We start from the raw sequence: 18874 nt of genomic DNA, 5'->3' as shown, positions 1-18874 counted from the left end.
GATTGATGCGGTAAAACAATGTGAACTTAGGATTGCATTTAGTTTATATGGCATATTAGTTGGTAGAATCATGTGCATTAGGATGTATATATGCTAGTTGCATCATGGCATGTAGTTTGCATGTTAGAAAAATTTTGCGAAACCGTCTACTTGGGAAGCTTGACAAGTGTATATAGGCCCTAGTAGATGCTTTTTATTCTTAAGACTTTGCTTGATAGAATGCTTGTAAAACACCCTAGGATGTGTCATGCTAGTATCCTTTGACCCATGGTTTAAGGCCGAGTCAAGAGAACCTTGTGGTGTGATAACTCCTTGGCTACCGTTTATTCCAAGGTGACCCTTGAAACCATGCATACTTCTATCATTCATCCATATTCTACCATACATTTTTGTCATCAAAGGGAATGGGCACAAAACAAAAAGAAATCAATTTGAGTTCAATGAAATGAAAAGTGAAAGAAAGTTTGCAAAAATGCATCAAATGAAAAGAGGAGCAAAAATAGAACTCCTAAAGCTTCAAAAATAAGGCACCCTCGTTACTAATTGGGGTGACTTTGAAAATGTTCAAAAAGAAAATGCAAAAAAAAGTTGCCAAGTATTGAAATGCCAAAAATCAAAAAGAAATGGCAAGAAAGTGTTCTCAAAAAGTCAAAATGCCACAAGAAATTGGGGGGAAAAACAAAAACAAAAGCAAACTCCCAAAATAAAACTCAAATACTATCGATCCCTTTTCCATCTTATCCATTTTTGTGCATGGTAGAGAGGGGACGACCCTTCTTCTTGTCTAGGCAAGAGGGGGAATTCCGCGATCCTCCAGTGTTTCTAACACCATAGGGAGTCTACTCTTGACAAAAGCATTTAACGATTGAGGACAAAGGTACCCTAGCTTGACACCTTTTGGAGGTGATTTATTGGTATCCTTCTAGGCTTAGTAGTTTGAACAAATTGCATCTATGAAGGATTGTGTACCCTTGAATTGCTTCCCTTATAGATAATTTCCGCCACTTAGATGAGGAAAGTGGCTATTCTTTTTGTAGATGCATCCATTATGTGTTTTTGTGTGCTTAATGTTTGGATGTGTCGCCATTTTGGCAAGACCCACCTTGCCTTGCAAGAAGGCATCCTACCTCATGGTTGTCTTGTTGTGAGTTGAAGGGGCGGAGTGAGACCCGCTAATTGTCTCATATCGGCTATTATTATTAGGTTAGGTTAGTTTTGGTCCTAGTCTTTGTCACCTCTTTACTCGGGACGAGCAAAGGTTCGGTTTGGGGATATTTGATGTGACCATAATTGGCGCATATTTAGCCCCCGAATTACCATTGTTTCTATGCTTTTTAGTACCTATTTGGGTCATTTCTTATCTTTAGTTCTTTGTTTTGCATATTCTTTGAGATTTTGATCCCTTGGTAGGAAAGGAGTAAGAATCTTGCATTTTCATGGCGAAACAAGGCTAAATTGATCATATTCAATGACCAAGCATCAAGGAGAGACGAGACTAGAAGGCCTTTGTACATAGCATAATAGAAGAGCATTGTTGAGAAAAGGATCCTTGAGTCCCCAAGGAAATCCCCAAGGAATTCATGAAGAAAAGGGAAGAAAAAGAAGAAGGAAAGTCAAACCGAGCTACAATCCGAACGGATTGTAGAGAATCCGTCCGTCCTCGCCAGTCCGAGCGTCCTCACCAGAATCCGCTCGGATTCCCCATGCCCAGTCCGAGCGTCTTGTTCCTTGATCCGCTCGGATCGTCCACCCTGCATCCGGCCGTCCCGACTCCCGGCCGCACGGATCACAAAGACAAAGATTTCGTTCTTCAAGCTACGAAATGAAGAAGCCCTTCTCTCGGACAATCCCTGAGGCTCCTTGCTCAACTTAAAAAGTGTAATTACTAGTTTAGCCCTTAGTTAACCCTAATGCATCCTCCCTAATTTTCACTATAAATACCCCATTAGTCTAATTAGAGGAGCATGTTCTTCTTATCAATAATTAGTGTAGTTAATATCAATCAAATCTCTCTTCAATATTGTAATCAAATATTAATCAAGTTTTAATCCAAGTTTTAGTTCCTTAATCTCTCTCTTGTTCTTACTTTATTTTGGGTAATTGAAGATTATTTGGGTTATTATTGGGAGATTGACAACCTCTCAATCTAGGATTCAAGTACTTCTATTATTCTTGCTTTATTATTGGAATCATTAGTAGGTATAATCTCTTAATCCCTTTTTAATTATTGCTAATTACTTTCATTTATTCATCATGTTTCATTATGTTAGTATGATTGACAACCTTTCTAGCATGATCAATATGATAATGAGTGAGTAGTCTCTTAGCTAGGGTTTAATGGGTGATTAGGGGAAACCAACATGGGAATGATTCATGCTTAAATTAATATGCTTTCATATCTTATTTGCTTGCTTGTTTTGATCTTAATGCATGCACATGTTATATTTGATGAAATGCTAAGCCTATGAATCCTTGCATTTACTATCATCTTCTATCCTTTCAACTTGACTTGTAAGACATAACCCAACTCGAGTCTTGTTAGACCATGCATGTGTTAAGTAGGGAAGATTAAGTCGACTTGTAGGTGTTGTACAATCCAAGAGATTCGGCTCCGGGACCCAAACTTTCCTAGGATTGTAAGATATAACCCAACTCAATCCATCACAACAATAATTGCTTGCTTATAACTTGAGAACATGTTTGTATGATCATATCCCATGATTCCCCTATGAACCCATGACACCCTAGTGCTTTTAATCAATTGTTTACACCCTTATTTCATTTACCTTGTTAGTTTATTTTCATTGCTATTTTAGTTTAGTAACCTTCTACATCAACCCAATTTGTGACACCCCTAGACACCGCTAGTTACAATAGAATCTTCATTTCAATACCCGTCCCTTGGGATCCGACCTTTACTTGCCTCTTTACTAATTGTAGAGTTGTTTGTGAAGTATAAATTGTGTTTTGTATCGACCATTGACCAACGACCACATATGCTTAATTGTGAACACCAAATGGCTCCGATCAAAAATGGCGCCGTTGCCGGGGACGGTGTTTAATTGATTTAAGATTTCTTTTATTGTTTTTAGTTGTGTCTTTTTCACCTTGGGAAGTAAAACTCCTCAAGGTTTGTTCTAATTGTTTTCTAGTTGTTTGATATTTTGCGAGAATGGATTTCATAGATTGTTTTGTAGAGGACCATTTGAGTATCCCTTACTTCAAGGATCCCATGCAAGCATTAGAGGCCTTAGAAGCAAGTAAGGCTAAGAGCATGTATTGGGAGTTGGAGGTGGATCTCTTTGAGGCCGCTCTAGCTAACAAAGAACTCACTCATGCACAATCCGAGTTGGTGCATAATATTCTAGTGGAAGCATGTCAACCCATAGAGGATGAGCAATCTATCCTAGAAGATATTCTACAAACTCAAGAGCAAGAGGAACCCATCATGGAATTTGAATATGATGAGGTTAATGAAAGTGAAGAAGAATATGTCATGAGAATGGAATGTCTAATGGAGATGGAGCAAATTCTCAATGACACTCCAAAGGAGGAAAGTGAGGTACAAACTCCTACTTTGAAACCCCTTCCCCCAAATTTGAAATATGCTTACCTTGATGAATCAAAGACCAAACCCTTGATTGTTAATGATAGACTTGATGATGACCAATTGGGTAAATTGCTTAATGTGTTGAAACAACATGAGAAGGCTATAGGTTATAGTCTAGATGACCTTAAGGGAATTAGTCCCAACTTTTGCATGCATAGGATTCATCTAGAGGACGACCATAGACCTACCATTCAACCCCAAAGAAGATTGAACCCCCACATGCAAGAAGTTGTCAAAGGAGAAGTCATGAAATTACTTGATGCGGGAATCATATATCCCATATCGGATTCTTTGTGGGTTAGCCCCGTCCAAGTGGTACCTAAGAAAGGAGGTACTACGGTAGTGACAAATGAAAAGAATGAATTAATACCCACAAGAATGATCACCGGTTGGCGTATGTGCATTGACTACCGTAAATTGAACTCCGCAACAAGGAAAGATCACTTCCCCTTACCATTCATTGACCAAATGCTTGAGAGGTTAGCCTCTAACAAATTCTTTTGTTACCTTGACGGGTATTCGGGATTCTTCCAAATCCCTATACACCCGGATGACCAACATAAGACCACCTTCACGTGCCCTTATGGCACTTTTGCATATAGAAGAATGCCTTTTGGATTATGTAATGCCCCCGCTACTTTCCAAAGATGCATGATGAGTGTCTTCTCCGATTATCTAGAGACCATAATGGAAGTTTTTATGGATGATTTTAGTGTTTATGGAAAGGACTTTGACTCATGCTTGCATAATCTTTCTCTTGTATTGCAAAAATGTGAAGATGTTAGCCTTGTTTTAAATTGGGAAAAGTGTCATTTCATGGTTAATGAAGGAATTGTTTTGGGTCATTTGATTTCGGAAAAAGGCATCGAGGTAGATAAAGCTAAAGTTGAGGTGATAGAGAAACTCCCACCTCCCGTGAATGTTAGAGGGTGAGAAGTTTTCTCGGTCACGCGGGTTTTTACCGTCGTTTCATAAAAGATTTTTCTAAAATAGCAAAACCCCTCACTCAACTTTTGCTTAAGGATGCCCAATTCCAATTCTTGACGAGTGTGTTGAAGCTTTTAATAGAATCAAAGAAGCATTGATCTCGGCACCAATCATCCAACCCCCAAATTGGGAGTTACCTTTTGAGATTATGTGTGACGCTAGCAACTACGCCGTTGGAGCGGTACTTGGCCAACGGGTAGGGAGAGCTCTTCATGCCATCTATTACATAAGCAAAACCCTCGACCCTTCTCAAGTGAATTATGACACGACCGAAAAGGAACTTCTTGCCATTGTATATGCTTTGGATAAATTTCGGTCCTACTTACTTGGATCCAAGGTGATTGTATTTTCGGATCACCGTGCTCTTCGACATCTCTTGATAAAGAAGGAGGCAAAACCAAGGTTGTTAAGATGGATTTTGCTACTTCAAGAATTTGACTTAGAAATAAGAGACAAGAAAGGAGCCGAGAATGTAGTGGCGGATCATTTGTCAAGGATCCGGTTTCATGATGAGAATGGAGAAACACCGATCAATGACTCATTCCCCGACGATATCTTGATGGCTATTCAAACTCAACTTGAAAGGCACATCACCCCATGGTTTGCCGATTATGCTAACTATATTGTTGGAAAAGTGCTCCCTCCTAACTTGAACCACAACCAAAGGAAGAGATTCCTATTCGAAGTGAAGAGGTACTTTTGGGATGATCCAAACCTCTACAAGGAGTGTAGTGATGGGCTCTACCGGAGATGCATTCCTCAATGGGAAATCCAAGGAATCTTGGAAGGATGTCATTCATCACCCTACGGTGGGCACCATGGAGCAAGAAGAACCGTTGCGAAAATCCTCCAATCGGGTTTCTATTGGCCCACAATGTTTCAAGATACAAGAGAATTCATCATTCATTGTGATGCTTGTCAAAGAACGGGGAATATATCTTGGAGAAACGAAATGCCGCAAAGGGGCATTCTAGAGGTGGAGATTTTCGATGTTTGGGGAATTGACTACCAAGGCCCCTTTGTGACATCTAACGGGAACAAGTACATCCTTGTGGCCGTAGATTATGTTTCAAAGTGGGTGGAGGCAATTGCCACCCCAAATGATGATGCAAAAACGGTCACCAAGCTTTTCAAGAAGATAATTTTCCCAAGATTTGGGGTTCCTAGAGCTATCATTAGTGATGGAGGAACACATTTCCATGAAAAGAAGCTTGCATCCCTTTTGACCAAATATGGTGTTCAACATCGAACCGGCTTGGGATATCATCCTCAAACAAGCGGTCAAGTGGAAATTTCAAATAGAGAGATCAAGCAAATTCTTGAAAAAGTTGTGAACAAGACTCGGAAGGATTGGAGCACAAAGCTTGATGATGCTCTTTGGGCTTATAGGACGGCCTATAAAACTCCCATAGGTGCCTCCCCCTACAAGCTTGTATATGGAAAAGCATGTCATTTGCCAATCGAATTGGAATACAAGGCTTATTGGGCAATCCGAGCACTCAATCTTGATCTCAAATTGAGCGGTCAAAAGAGGATGATCCAAATCCAAGAGTTGGAGGAATTACGACTACAATCTTATGAGAATGCAAAGATTTACAAAGAAAGAACAAAATTGCTTCATGATAAGAGAATTCGACAAAAGGCCTTGCACAAGGGAGACAAAGTCCTTCTATTCAATTCCCGCTACCGACTCTTTCCGGGAAAATTGAACTCTAGATGGATGGGTCCTTATGTGATAACCGAAGTTGGGAAGTATGGAGATTTCGAACTCAAGGCGGAAGATGGAAGCAAGTTCAAGGTAAATGGTCAAAGATTGAAGCCATACTATGAAGGCGCATTTGTTGGAGAGGTCGAGGCTACCTACCTCGGTCCTCTTTCTCCTTGACATCTCATCAAGAATGAGAGTTTGGTGGAGTCCTCCCTAAACCGCCATTTGTAAATATACTAACCCTCTAACTTGTATTTATCATTTAATTGCTTTTGTTTAATAAGCATAAATTCTTTTCATGAGCGCAAGTGAGGGAGGGTTACTAATGAGTTTTTGAATGAAGGAAGGAGAAAATTCCTAAGTGTGGGGATGCATTGAAAGAAAGGAGAAAAAGTCAACACTCGCAGCAAGAATCCGTGCGTCTCTCGAAGATCCGGACGTCCCCGGCGAATACGGACGTCCAAGGGAAAAACCGCGCGTCCGGTGTGTTGAGAAATTGAAGGTTTCGGGACTCAAGAAGAATCCGAGCGTCCTAAGGAAAAAGACGCCCGTCTGAGAGAATCCGGCCGGATTAGTGGAAAGACGCCCGTCTTTTCCCCCAGGCATTTCAAAGAAAAATCTCTGTCGAAGAATCCGCCCGTCTTCTCAAGAAGACGCCCGTCTGACTCGATGAATCCGAGCGTCTTATGCTCGAGACGCTCGTCTTGAGGCGAGAAAAATTCTGGGATTTTGCTCGAGGCGAATCCGGGCGTCTTGCCCAGAATCCGCCCGTCCGTGAGAGGAGAATCCGAGCGTCTCGGCTTCGAATCCGCTCGTCTCCCCCCGCCCGTTCCTCGACCCGACTTTTCTCAATTAAATTACACCCCACCACCCATATAATGACACATCACTACTCCTTCCACTCACCCTATAAAACTCACCCCCTTGTAACTCCCATACATATTCCAAATCACTCTCTTCACCCTCAAAATCAAAAACCCCCAAATTTTCTAGGGTTTCCAATTCTCAATCAACAAAGAACAACCTTAGCAAATCTTCAAACAAAATAACCCAAATCAAAAGAACTCAAGGATGGCACCTAGAAGATCCTCCTTTAGAAATGCAAGAAGACCTAGGATGGTGGGAAGTTCCTCTACCTCACATCTCAACACCATTAGAAGGGAGCATGTGGAAATTGTAGACCTCACAAGGCTCGACGACTTCTCGAATGTGGAATTCCTTGATGATGTGCAGCGATTGGTCTTCCATCGACTCTTAAGTAAGAATATTCTTCCTACTAAATTCCTTTGTCATGATACTTTGAGAAAACTTGGAATCTTTCACCAAGTGGAGGCTTTATTTGAGGTTTTTGGTCTTTCAACACTCTTTCGCATGTTTGAACCCACCTATCGGTCTCTTGTGCTCGAATTCTTGAGTTGCTTAAAGATTATCACTTCAAACAAAGTGATTAGCATAGAGTTTAGGTTGGAAAATGTCTCTAGAACAATGACCCTTGTGGAATTTGCGAGAGTGTTCGGTCTTGATGTCTCGCCTACCCGAACATCAAGACCCAAGAAGTATAGTGTCGCACCCTTGTGGAGGGCCATGACGGGCCGGGACTTCATTCTTACCAAAGAGTGTCTTGCTTTTCACATCCAAAACCCAATCTTGAGGCTCACATACCGATTTCTCTCGGGTACCCTCTTCGCCCGCCGAGACCCGGCTATTGTGAATCAAATGGACCTCATGTTCATGGAATCCTATCTAAACATTCAAGGAAGAGACGGGTATCATCTCAATGCACCTCTAGTCTTGCTAGAAAAGTGGGCGAAATTCCGAAATGGTGATGATGATGGGAAAAAGCATATAGTGAATGGTGGACTCATAACAAGACTTGCAAAGCACTTTAATCCTAGGTTCAATGAGAACAATGAGTACACTCCACTCTCGGGAGGGATGAGAATTAATGAAGACCTCCTTGTTGTCCAACACCATTGGATAACCCTTGAGGGGGTTGATAAAAGGATCAAATGGTTGACAAAAGGAAGTGATCCTATCTACCTTCCGATGGCCGACCTACCTCGAGTCTCCCCAAGGAGAGGAAGCTTGTCCCCAATACCCTCTTACCTCATTCAAAGTCAAGAAAGGCAAGCTCCACCCCCACAAGCTCCTCCACCACAACAACAAGAACAACAAACTCAAAGTGAAAAGATAAAGGTGCCTCCCTACCCCTTTCCCTACCAACCTTACAACCATCCGAATCCCTTCATCCTCCCCCGTGATGACTTTGTCACGGGAATCTTGCAAGACTTGCACTACCGTCAATATGAAACCAAGGTGGACAACTATTATGCTCTTTATCCTCAATACCACGACATGGTTCAAAAGGGACGGATAAGTGAAGAAGGAGCTTTTCCTTCATGGGCTCAAATGGAGTTGCTCTTTCCTAACTCGGACAAGGCCAATGAAGGGGCAAACGGTCGCAAAGGGGAGGAGAGCGGCGACTCTTGTGGAGGTGATACGGTGAAGCTTGAGAGTGAAGAAGAAGATGAATTCATGGATCCAAGTCTAAGTGATGCTTCTAGGGATATTTGGGATACCGATATTGAAGGAGATGATGCCGATTTCTAGGAGATTACTTCGTCACTAGGTGGAGCGGGCAAGAGGCACCCACTTTAGTTCAAGTGAAGTTTTCTAAATCTCTCCTCTTTATCTTTATTTTTCATGAAAAGAACTTTGCATCTTGTTTATTTGTATTTTATTTAACTTTGATCATTGTTGGTTTAGTCCTAGCAACATCAAAGGACTCACACCTCGGTTCCTTTGAGGTGTTCTTTATTGTTCCCACTTTTGTAAAATTCAAAATGACAATCTAGTCTCATGCATAGCATAGCATGTGCATGAACTCCCCCATGCTTTGACATTAGCAATAGTGTCTTGCTTGGTTTGGGGAAGTTAATGCATACGCAACGGGAGGTAATTTAAATTATCCTCTCCGTCATAACAAAAACCATGCATCATGTAGTATAGCTTAGTGTAGAATTGCATTTAGTATAGAAATCATGCATCATTCTTTGCATAATTTCCATCATTTTGGCCATTGAGGACAATGCCCATATTAGTGTGGGGATGGGAATTCTAACTCTTAACTTTTATTCAAAAACCATAAAAATTGAAAAATTTCAAAAATCATAAAAATTTGAAAAATTGAAAAAACCAAAAACAAGTTCATTTCCTTTGTATATATTGTCCTTGTATATATTGTGTTTGTTTCATCCTTGTTCACTTTGATTGACTACGCCACATCCGAGACATGAGGATATTGAAGACCGCATGGTATGATCTTTCCAATCTCCTTTCTCCTCTTTATGTTAATGACTATGTGGCTTTATTTTGATTGATGCGGTAAAACAATGTGAACTTAGGATTGCATTTAGTTTATATGGCATATTAGTTGGTAGAATCATGTGCATTAGGATGTATATATGCTAGTTGCATCATGGCATGTAGTTTGCATGTTAGAAAAATTTTGCGAAACCGTCTACTTGGGAAGCTTGACAAGTGTATATAGGCCCTAGTAGATGCTTTTTATTCTTAAGACTTTGCTTGATAGAATGCTTGTAAAACACCCTAGGATGTGTCATGCTAGTATCCTTTGACCCATGGTTTAAGGCCGAGTCAAGAGAACCTTGTGGTGTGATAACTCCTTGGCTACCGTTTATTCCAAGGTGACCCTTGAAACCATGCATACTTCTATCATTCATCCATATTCTACCATACATTTTTGTCATCAAAGGGAATGGGCACAAAACAAAAAGAAATCAATTTGAGTTCAATGAAATGAAAAGTGAAAGAAAGTTTGCAAAAATGCATCAAATGAAAAGAGGAGCAAAAATAGAACTCCTAAAGCTTCAAAAATAAGGCACCCTCGTTACTAATTGGGGTGACTTTGAAAATGTTCAAAAAGAAAATGCAAAAAAAGTTGTCAAGTATTGAAATGCCAAAAATCAAAAAGAAATGGCAAGAAAGTGTTCTCAAAAAGTCAAAATGCCACAAGAAATTGGGGGGAAAAACAAAAACAAAAGCAAACTCCCAAAATAAAACTCAAATACTATCGATCCCTTTTCCATCTTATCCATTTTTGTGCATGGTAGAGAGGGGACGACCCTTCTTCTTGTCTAGGCAAGAGGGGGAATTCCGCGATCCTCCAGTGTTTCTAACACCATAGGAGTCTACTCTTGACAAAAGCATTTAACGATTGAGGACAAAGGTACCCTAGCTTGACACCTTTTGGAGGTGATTTATTGGTATCCTTCTAGGCTTAGTAGTTTGAACAAATTGCATCTATGAAGGATTGTGTACCCTTGAATTGCTTCCCTTATAGATAATTTCCGCCACTTAGATGAGGAAAGTGGCTATTCTTTTTGTAGATGCATCCATTATGTGTTTTTGTGTGCTTAATGTTTGGATGTGTCGCCATTTTGGCAAGACCCACCTTGCCTTGCAAGAAGGCATCCTACCTCATGGTTGTCTTGTTGTGAGTTGAAGGGGCGGAGTGAGACCCGCTAATTGTCTCATATCGGCTATTATTATTAGGTTAGGTTAGTTTTGGTCCTAGTCTTTGTCACCTCTTTACTCGGGACGAGCAAAGGTTCGGTTTGGGGATATTTGATGTGACCATAATTGGCGCATATTTAGCCCCCGAATTACCATTGTTTCTATGCTTTTTAGTACCTATTTGGGTCATTTCTTATCTTTAGTTCTTTGTTTTGCATATTCTTTGAGATTTTGATCCCTTGGTAGGAAAGGAGTAAGAATCTTGCATTTTCATGGCGAAACAAGGCTAAATTGATCATATTCAATGACCAAGCATCAAGGAGAGACGAGACTAGAAGGCCTTTGTACATAGCATAATAGAAGAGCATTGTTGAGAAAAGGATCCTTGAGTCCCCAAGGAAATCCCCAAGGAATTCATGAAGAAAAGGGAAGAAAAAGAAGAAGGAAAGCTGCTGAGCTACAATCCGAACGGATTATAGAGAATCCGTCCGTCCTCGCCAGTCCGAGCGTCCTCACCAGGAATCCGCTCGGATTCCCCATGCCCAGTCCGAGCGTCTTGTTCCTTGATCCGCTCGGATCGTCCACCCCAGATCCGGCCGTCCCGACTCCCGGCCAGACGGATCACAAAGACAAAGACAGCTTTCGTTCTTCAAGCTACGAAATGAAGAAGCCCTTCTCTCGGACAATCCCGGAGGCTCCTTGCTCAACTTAAAAAGTGTAATTACTAGTTTAGCCCTTAGTTAACCCTAATGCATCCTCCCTAATTTTCACTATAAATACCCCATTAGTCTAATTAGAGGAGCATGTTCTTCTTATCAATAATTAGTGTAGTTAATATCAATCAAATCTCTCTTCAATATTGTAATCAAATATTAATCAAGTTTTAATCCAAGTTTTAGTTCCTTAATCTCTCTCTTGTTCTTACTTTATTTTGGGTAATTGAAGATTATTTGGGTTATTATTGGGAGATTGACAACCTCTCAATCTAGGATTCAAGTACTTCTATTATTCTTGCTTTATTATTGGAATCATTAGTAGGTATAATCTCTTAATCCCTTTTTAATTATTGCTAATTACTTTCATTTATTCATCATGTTTCATTATGTTAGTATGATTGACAACCTTTCTAGCATGATCAATATGATAATGAGTGAGTAGTCTCTTAGCTAGGGTTTAATGGGTGATTAGGGGAAACCAACATGGGGAATGATTCATGCTTAAATTAATATGCTTTCATATCTTATTTGCTTGCTTGTTTTGATCTTAATGCATGCACATGTTATATTTGATGAAATGCTAAGCCTATGAATCCTTGCATTTACTATCATCTTCTATCCTTTCAACTTGACTTGTAAGACATAACCCAACTCGAGTCTTGTTAGACCATGCATGTGTTAAGTAGGGAAGATTAAGTCGACTTGTAGGTGTTGTACAATCCAAGAGATTCGGCTCCGGGACCCAAACTTTCCTAGGATTGTAAGATATAACCCAACTCAATCCATCACAACAATAATTGCTTGCTTATAACTTGAGAACATGTTTGTATGATCATATCCCATGATTCCCCTATGAACCCATGACACCCTAGTGCTTTTAATCAATTGTTTACACCCTTATTTCATTTACCTTGTTAGTTTATTTTCATTGCTATTTTAGTTTAGTAACCTTCTACATCAACCCAATTTGTGACACCCCTAGACACCGCTAGTTACAATAGAATCTTCATTTCAATACCCGTCCCTTGGGATCCGACCTTTACTTGCCTCTTTACTAATTGTAGAGTTGTTTGTGAAGTATAAATTGTGTTTTGTATCGACCATTGACCAACGACCACATATGCTTAATTGTGAACACCAAATGGCTCCGATCAGTACTTCTGGTGCGGGTGGTGACGATAACATGGAGGAAGGTCCTGGCTTTTGATCCTTTTGTTGTATTGTCTGGATTGGTTTCTTTGTGTTGGATGTGTATTTTGCTGGATTTATTTCTTACTGTTGGATGACTGTACTCGGCCATAAGGCCGTTACTTACTTTAGCTTATCGTGTGGAGACGTGTTGGATTTTGTTATGTTTGGTAATATTGTAGGGAATTTGGTAATAAGTCGTGAATGCAATGTGTGAACTGCGTCAAATGCTCTCTGCCTGTCACAGCTCGACCGAGTATAAATACTACTCGACCGAGTAGAGCTTACTCGGCCGAGTATACAATTATACTCGACCGAGTAGAGCTTACTCGACCGAGTAGCCACTCATACTCGGCCGAGTATTACTGTACAGGGACATTATGTGTTTGATAATTATGTATTGTAAGGTTTATGTGAACATTTGTATGACAGAGTGTATGGGTGCTTCATAGTGTAGCTTAGTGTAATCAATTGTCCAAGAGATGGACTATGATCACGTCACAGGTATGCAATTGCTTGGATAACATATCAATTTATGAATGTTTAGTCATATGGCAGTGGTTGACATCAAGGAACTTAAACTGTTCAAGGTGATGCACGAGTCTTTAAATAATATGGAAAGGTAATGCAATGACAAGAAAATGCTGTAGCTGCCACGAGTCTTATCCGTATATATGTTGGTTACAGTTATAACAGGTCCAACTGGATGAGCGAAACTGGTGGTCAGTATGTGACTAAAATAACAGATAATGCATAAAGATGCGATTATTTGATAACACCATCTTTAGATGTATATAGACTACTTAATTTCCGTCACTTTCTGTTGCTATAGATCACAGTGGTGTAATGTCATAGATTAAGTTTCGCAACATGATTTAAAGTCATTACAGTTTGTGAGTAATGTCACAGTTAGAATGTATGTGTTAATTGTGGGTATGGGAAGTGATTAGTGGTGAACTTCGGGGACGAAGTTCCTTTAAGAGGGGAAGAGTAATGTCGCGGAAACAAATGATTAATTATGCCTATAATACTTGAAATCACATGGATGTATGTACGTTAGTATTCGGAATTACATTCATGTTACAGGTTATTGTAGTTACACTTACGTTTCCTTTACGTTACAGTCAAGTGATATGAATGTGCGTTGAACCACTCTGTATGGGTGTGCGGGACGTGTACTTTTGTGACGTGTACTGTTGTGATTGGGTATTGATTTGAAGTTGTGTATTGTTGCTAGTCGTTGTGTTGCTTTTAACAAGAGGGTGCATATGAATTTATTATTTCCCGTAAGTTTTGTGTGTGATAGTTGATGGCCGGTAATACTTGGAAGAATAGTTGTGATGGATGATTGTTGTTTGAGTAATGTGGTGTGGTGGTAGTGTCAGGATGGTCTGAGTTCGTACGCCTTTATGTAGGTGGATAGTGTCATAGTGCGTAACCCTGTGGTGAGTGGTGTGTGGGCTGAACTTCGGGGACGAAGTTCTTTTAAGGGGGGAAGACTGTAATACCCAGGATATTCAAGGACTCTGTTGACCAACCCTGTTGACCAAGACAGACAGTAGGGATGAATGGGTGAGGGATTAGGCTTATAACATGAGCTTTATAGGATTGCTTACTCGACCTAGCGGAGGCTACTCAGCCGAGTATCACCTATACTCGACCGAGTAGAGCCTACTCAGCCGAGTACTCCAAAGATTTCGACCGAGTATGGTCGCTTTTGTCGACGCATTAATATAAAACGCAAGTTCGCGAGATTCATTTCATTTTCCATTTCTTCGACAGTTCCTCTTTCTCTAACCCTAGCCTACCTCCCTCTCCTATCACCCCATTTCTACACACTCTCATACATATAGCCTAAACCTCCACCATGGGAAGGGCGGGATCCGCTTAGGAAGGATGGGGTGCGTGGTGGTCGTCTATGTCGCCGTCGATGCGCTTTGTTAGGTGAGTCTCTACCTGGTGTTTCTTTTGGGTAGTTTATTGAGGATAGTTGTGTAATAGGAAGTGGTTATCGTTGTAGGATGCATATTGGAGTCCTGCTTGGATGTATATGGATGTCTTTTATGGTTTGTGACGAGGTAGGGTTTCCCTACTCAGTACTGTTAATTGATTGAGATTGTTATTGTTTCATAATTATTGTTATCTGCTGATCATCGGTGTTTGGGCGTTGTTGTGACGGTGTTGGTGTGGAGATGTTGTGACAGCTGTGATGCTGTGTGTGTTGTGTTTGTGGTGGAGTCACTTGCGGGAGTGGCTTCACAACCTAGTTCGCCCTCCGTGGAACCCGCCACGGGAGGGGATGTGCACATTAAGGGACAGGGATTGTTAGTCGCTCGTTGATGAGCTGGACTAGGTGGGATGGGCTGCGGTTACCCATCAAGCGGCGAGGATTACCTTTGCGATGGGTAATCTGGCGGGCTACACACTTCAAAGGTGTGTAGTCGATTCTTCGTGCGAGATCGAGAGACCGGTTAAAGGATGATCACCTGGTTACATTGTTTATTTGCTTTACCTTTGATTAGCCGGTACTGACCCCGTGTTGTTTTGTGGTATCTGCGGTGATCCATTCGGGGATGGTGAGCAGTGGGCTTAGCAGGTACTGTGCTTGTGGATGCTAGGATTGGAGGGATCGAGTCATCACGCTACTAGTCTAGAAGTGCTGTAACATGAGTTGTTGTAGTCTTTATCTTTTGTATAAAGAGTTTGTATAGAGTCGTATTGTATAAGGTACATTAATATTTTATAAATGTTCTTTTATTGTCTAATTTGATCTACTTCCTCGGGAAACCGAGATGGTGACACCTCCATACACTGGAATGGTCCTTGGTAAGGCATTCTGGTGTGCGGGGGTGTTACACATCCATCCAGAAGCTTCTGGATAGCTCCTCCACATCAGCACTGACAGTGCATTGACAGTATGTCACAATAACAGACTAGCACCAGTTACTTACAATAGTTTGTTACAGATATTTTTCTTACAATGTAGATATTTTACATACACATACTTTTATATAAATAGCACACAATACAATGTTCTAACTTAAGCTTTTAATCAATAATATCAGAACATTATTTTCTCTTGTTGTTCATCATTTCTCTGGTAAATTGTTTAAATTTCATCAAAGAATTTCATCATAATATTGTGATTCAATAAAATGTCAAAAGAAGGGGAAAGGGTACAACGAGAAATTATGTACTTCAATGAATAAATTATAGAAGTATACAAGTAAGAGTAATGACTTTAACCCTCTCTAGTACGGAGTAAGATAATAATTAATATGATTATTGTCACAGAAAAAAATATGATTATAGTGAACAAGTGTGTATCCTCAAGATAATATGTGTAGATTATTTTTAAAAAAAAAATTGTAAACCATAGATGTGAGTTATTTACATTTTTTTGTGATTTAGGAACCCATAGAACCGATACCTTCTTGGTGACCTGGGTAAATCATTTTACTATAAAAGTTATAACATTTAAAGGGTTGCTATTGGTCCCTGAAAATCAGGAAGAGAAACGTTTTTAATATAAGTAGGGTCCACCAGGTTCTTTAAACATAAAGAATTACCTTCTCTTGAGCTTTCATCAATTAATTAATCTCTTCCCTACTTTCATTAAAAATCAAAATATCTTTACACTATCTAACTATACAAATCAATACGGAATACATGACTTGTTATATTGTACAAATAAATTATAAAATATGAATCGATTAAAAGAAATTACAATATAAAATAAAAAATTACAAAAACTATATGAACGGATTGTCAACCTCTTGACTACAAATAATCACCCTTATGACTTTAATTTCAATAAGTCACCTGAAATTTTAATGTTACATCAAACAACAATTAGAAGATACAAAAGTCTTATAAAAACACCAATTTAAACAAAGAACTTATACTTAACTTCTGTAGTTTATTAAAAAAAACAATATCTTCAAAGGGAAACAATTCGATTGAAATAGATTTGAAGAAAAAATTATAATCGAAAAAAAAAATCAAACTTGAAAAAAAAATTAAAATACATAAGCAATATTGAAAATGATATTAAATATGGCACAAATTAAATCTCTTCAAGATGATGTACTCCATCAAGTATTGCGATATGCAGCTAAATGTATCGAGATAAAAAGTTTTACAAAATAAATAAATTTTATTTTAAATACGAATTACTTACATAATGAGAAGATCTCTATAATCTTCAATCTTTAAAAAAAATAAAAATACCTTCTTTTTAGTCTAAAAATTTAAGACTTTCTACACTTGAGATGGTTCTATAGTGAAGATGATGAAGATGAAGTGAGGAGCATGATTTAGGAGAAGTTAGGAAAATGATAAACAGAGGTGATATTCTGAAACAAAGTAGGATTTTGAAAATGAAAAAAATAAAAAAAAATGGGTTTGTAATTGTGAGGGCGAAGGTGAGGCGGTGAAAAGTAAAATTGACAGAGGCAAGGAAGAGAGTAATAAGTTTTTGAAAAAAGGAATGGGCTTGTATTTGGATTTGGATTTAGATTTATCTGATTTGTCCCATGATTGTATAGTAGCATATGTAGTGTTACTTAATAATACTTGGGACTTGGGAGTACGTATATTTTGAGAAGTAACTCAACCTAAAACCATGGTACCTTACGATGCCGTAATTATTGTGTCAGACGGGTTTGATATTTTACGATGCCTTAATTATTGTGTGAGACGATTTTTATACTGTAAGACAGTTTATTTTTATAAAAATCTCTCTTTTATTAGTAACTATAAATAATAATAATAAAAAAAAGTTCTATAGAAAAAGAAAGTCCCACGGTCTGAGACTGCCTAACCGTATGATACCGTATGTAAATTGGAGTTGATTAGTCTTTGAAATTTTGACACTATGTGTAAATTCGAGTTGATCTAACAAGATTTTCCTAAAGTTAAACCCATAACTCTTTACCTATGACCCAGTTGACCAAAATTTGAAATGACCAATTAACCCGCTCGATCAATGAATCCAAAACTAACTTATGTTAAATGTGAACAAAAAAAATATAACAAGGTTATCTAATGTTAGCATATTTTTCACAAATTTTCATGCAAATGCACTACATTTGTGTTGGTTTTCAAAATAATCTAACTTCAATTTATACTACTTTGATATCGATTAGCCACTCAATTATTAAGTCAAAATAGGAACTCAAGCTTAATTGTCAAAACAAAATCATACTCCGTACTTTATTAATCACTTGACAGTGAAACATAATATGACTACATCTTATATATTTTACGACAAGTTTAAATAACAAACCCGTTCAAATTTTACACAGGTATAAAACTAGTAACTAACAAAGCTATAATTATTTACATTTGAATACATAATTTTTTTGTAATTTATTTTGAATTATTTTTTACACAAATTAATACGAGCGTCTAAATCATACATAGTATTGTAGCTTTGTAGCTTTGGGGCTTTAGAAATGATGTTCAATCTTCTCCTTTGTTAAAATGTAGTTTAAGCCCTTGAAGATTAACTTTCAGTTATTTAATTCATAAGAAAAATTTCATGTTTGTTTATAGGGTTATTTGACAGGAATAATTCAAACTATTGGTCATATTCTCATAATAATCCAAACTTTAATTTAACTCAAAATAAACCATGTTATTGCCCTCCTTCACTCATATTACTCTCGGGTCATTTTTTACCTATAGTATCAGGTAAACCATCCGGTAATATTTTTTTTTGTTTAATTCTCCTTCCTCCTCCTTCATCAACAACCAACAGTGCACCACCACTCAAGTACCCTCAAATAACCTTCAACCTTCATCAACCATTTACACCACCCTCACTCTATTAACATTCACCCAACAAGCCTATCCACGACCGCCTGCAATCCTCTAACAATACATAGAATGTTGGTAGAATTATCTGATACACGTACCGGAATACCCGAGAAAAATGACCAAATTGTGAACAACTCAATCGAAGACGAACAACTAGACTAATATCTCGTCTTGTGAAAGGTGGGCGTGGAGGAATTATTCCTAACTAATTACAATTAGGACAAAGGAAATTACAATCAATACATTTTACGGAATCGGATTGACAATTGCATTTTTCACAAACAATAATCCGAGAACGGCGCTGTGATT

This window comes from Silene latifolia, chromosome 4 (genome assembly GCF_048544455.1).
Source record: "Silene latifolia isolate original U9 population chromosome 4, ASM4854445v1, whole genome shotgun sequence".
Lineage (NCBI taxonomy): Eukaryota > Viridiplantae > Streptophyta > Magnoliopsida > Caryophyllales > Caryophyllaceae > Silene > Silene latifolia.
The sequence above is the reverse complement of the archived record's forward strand: the minus strand, read 5'-3'. Positions refer to the sequence as shown.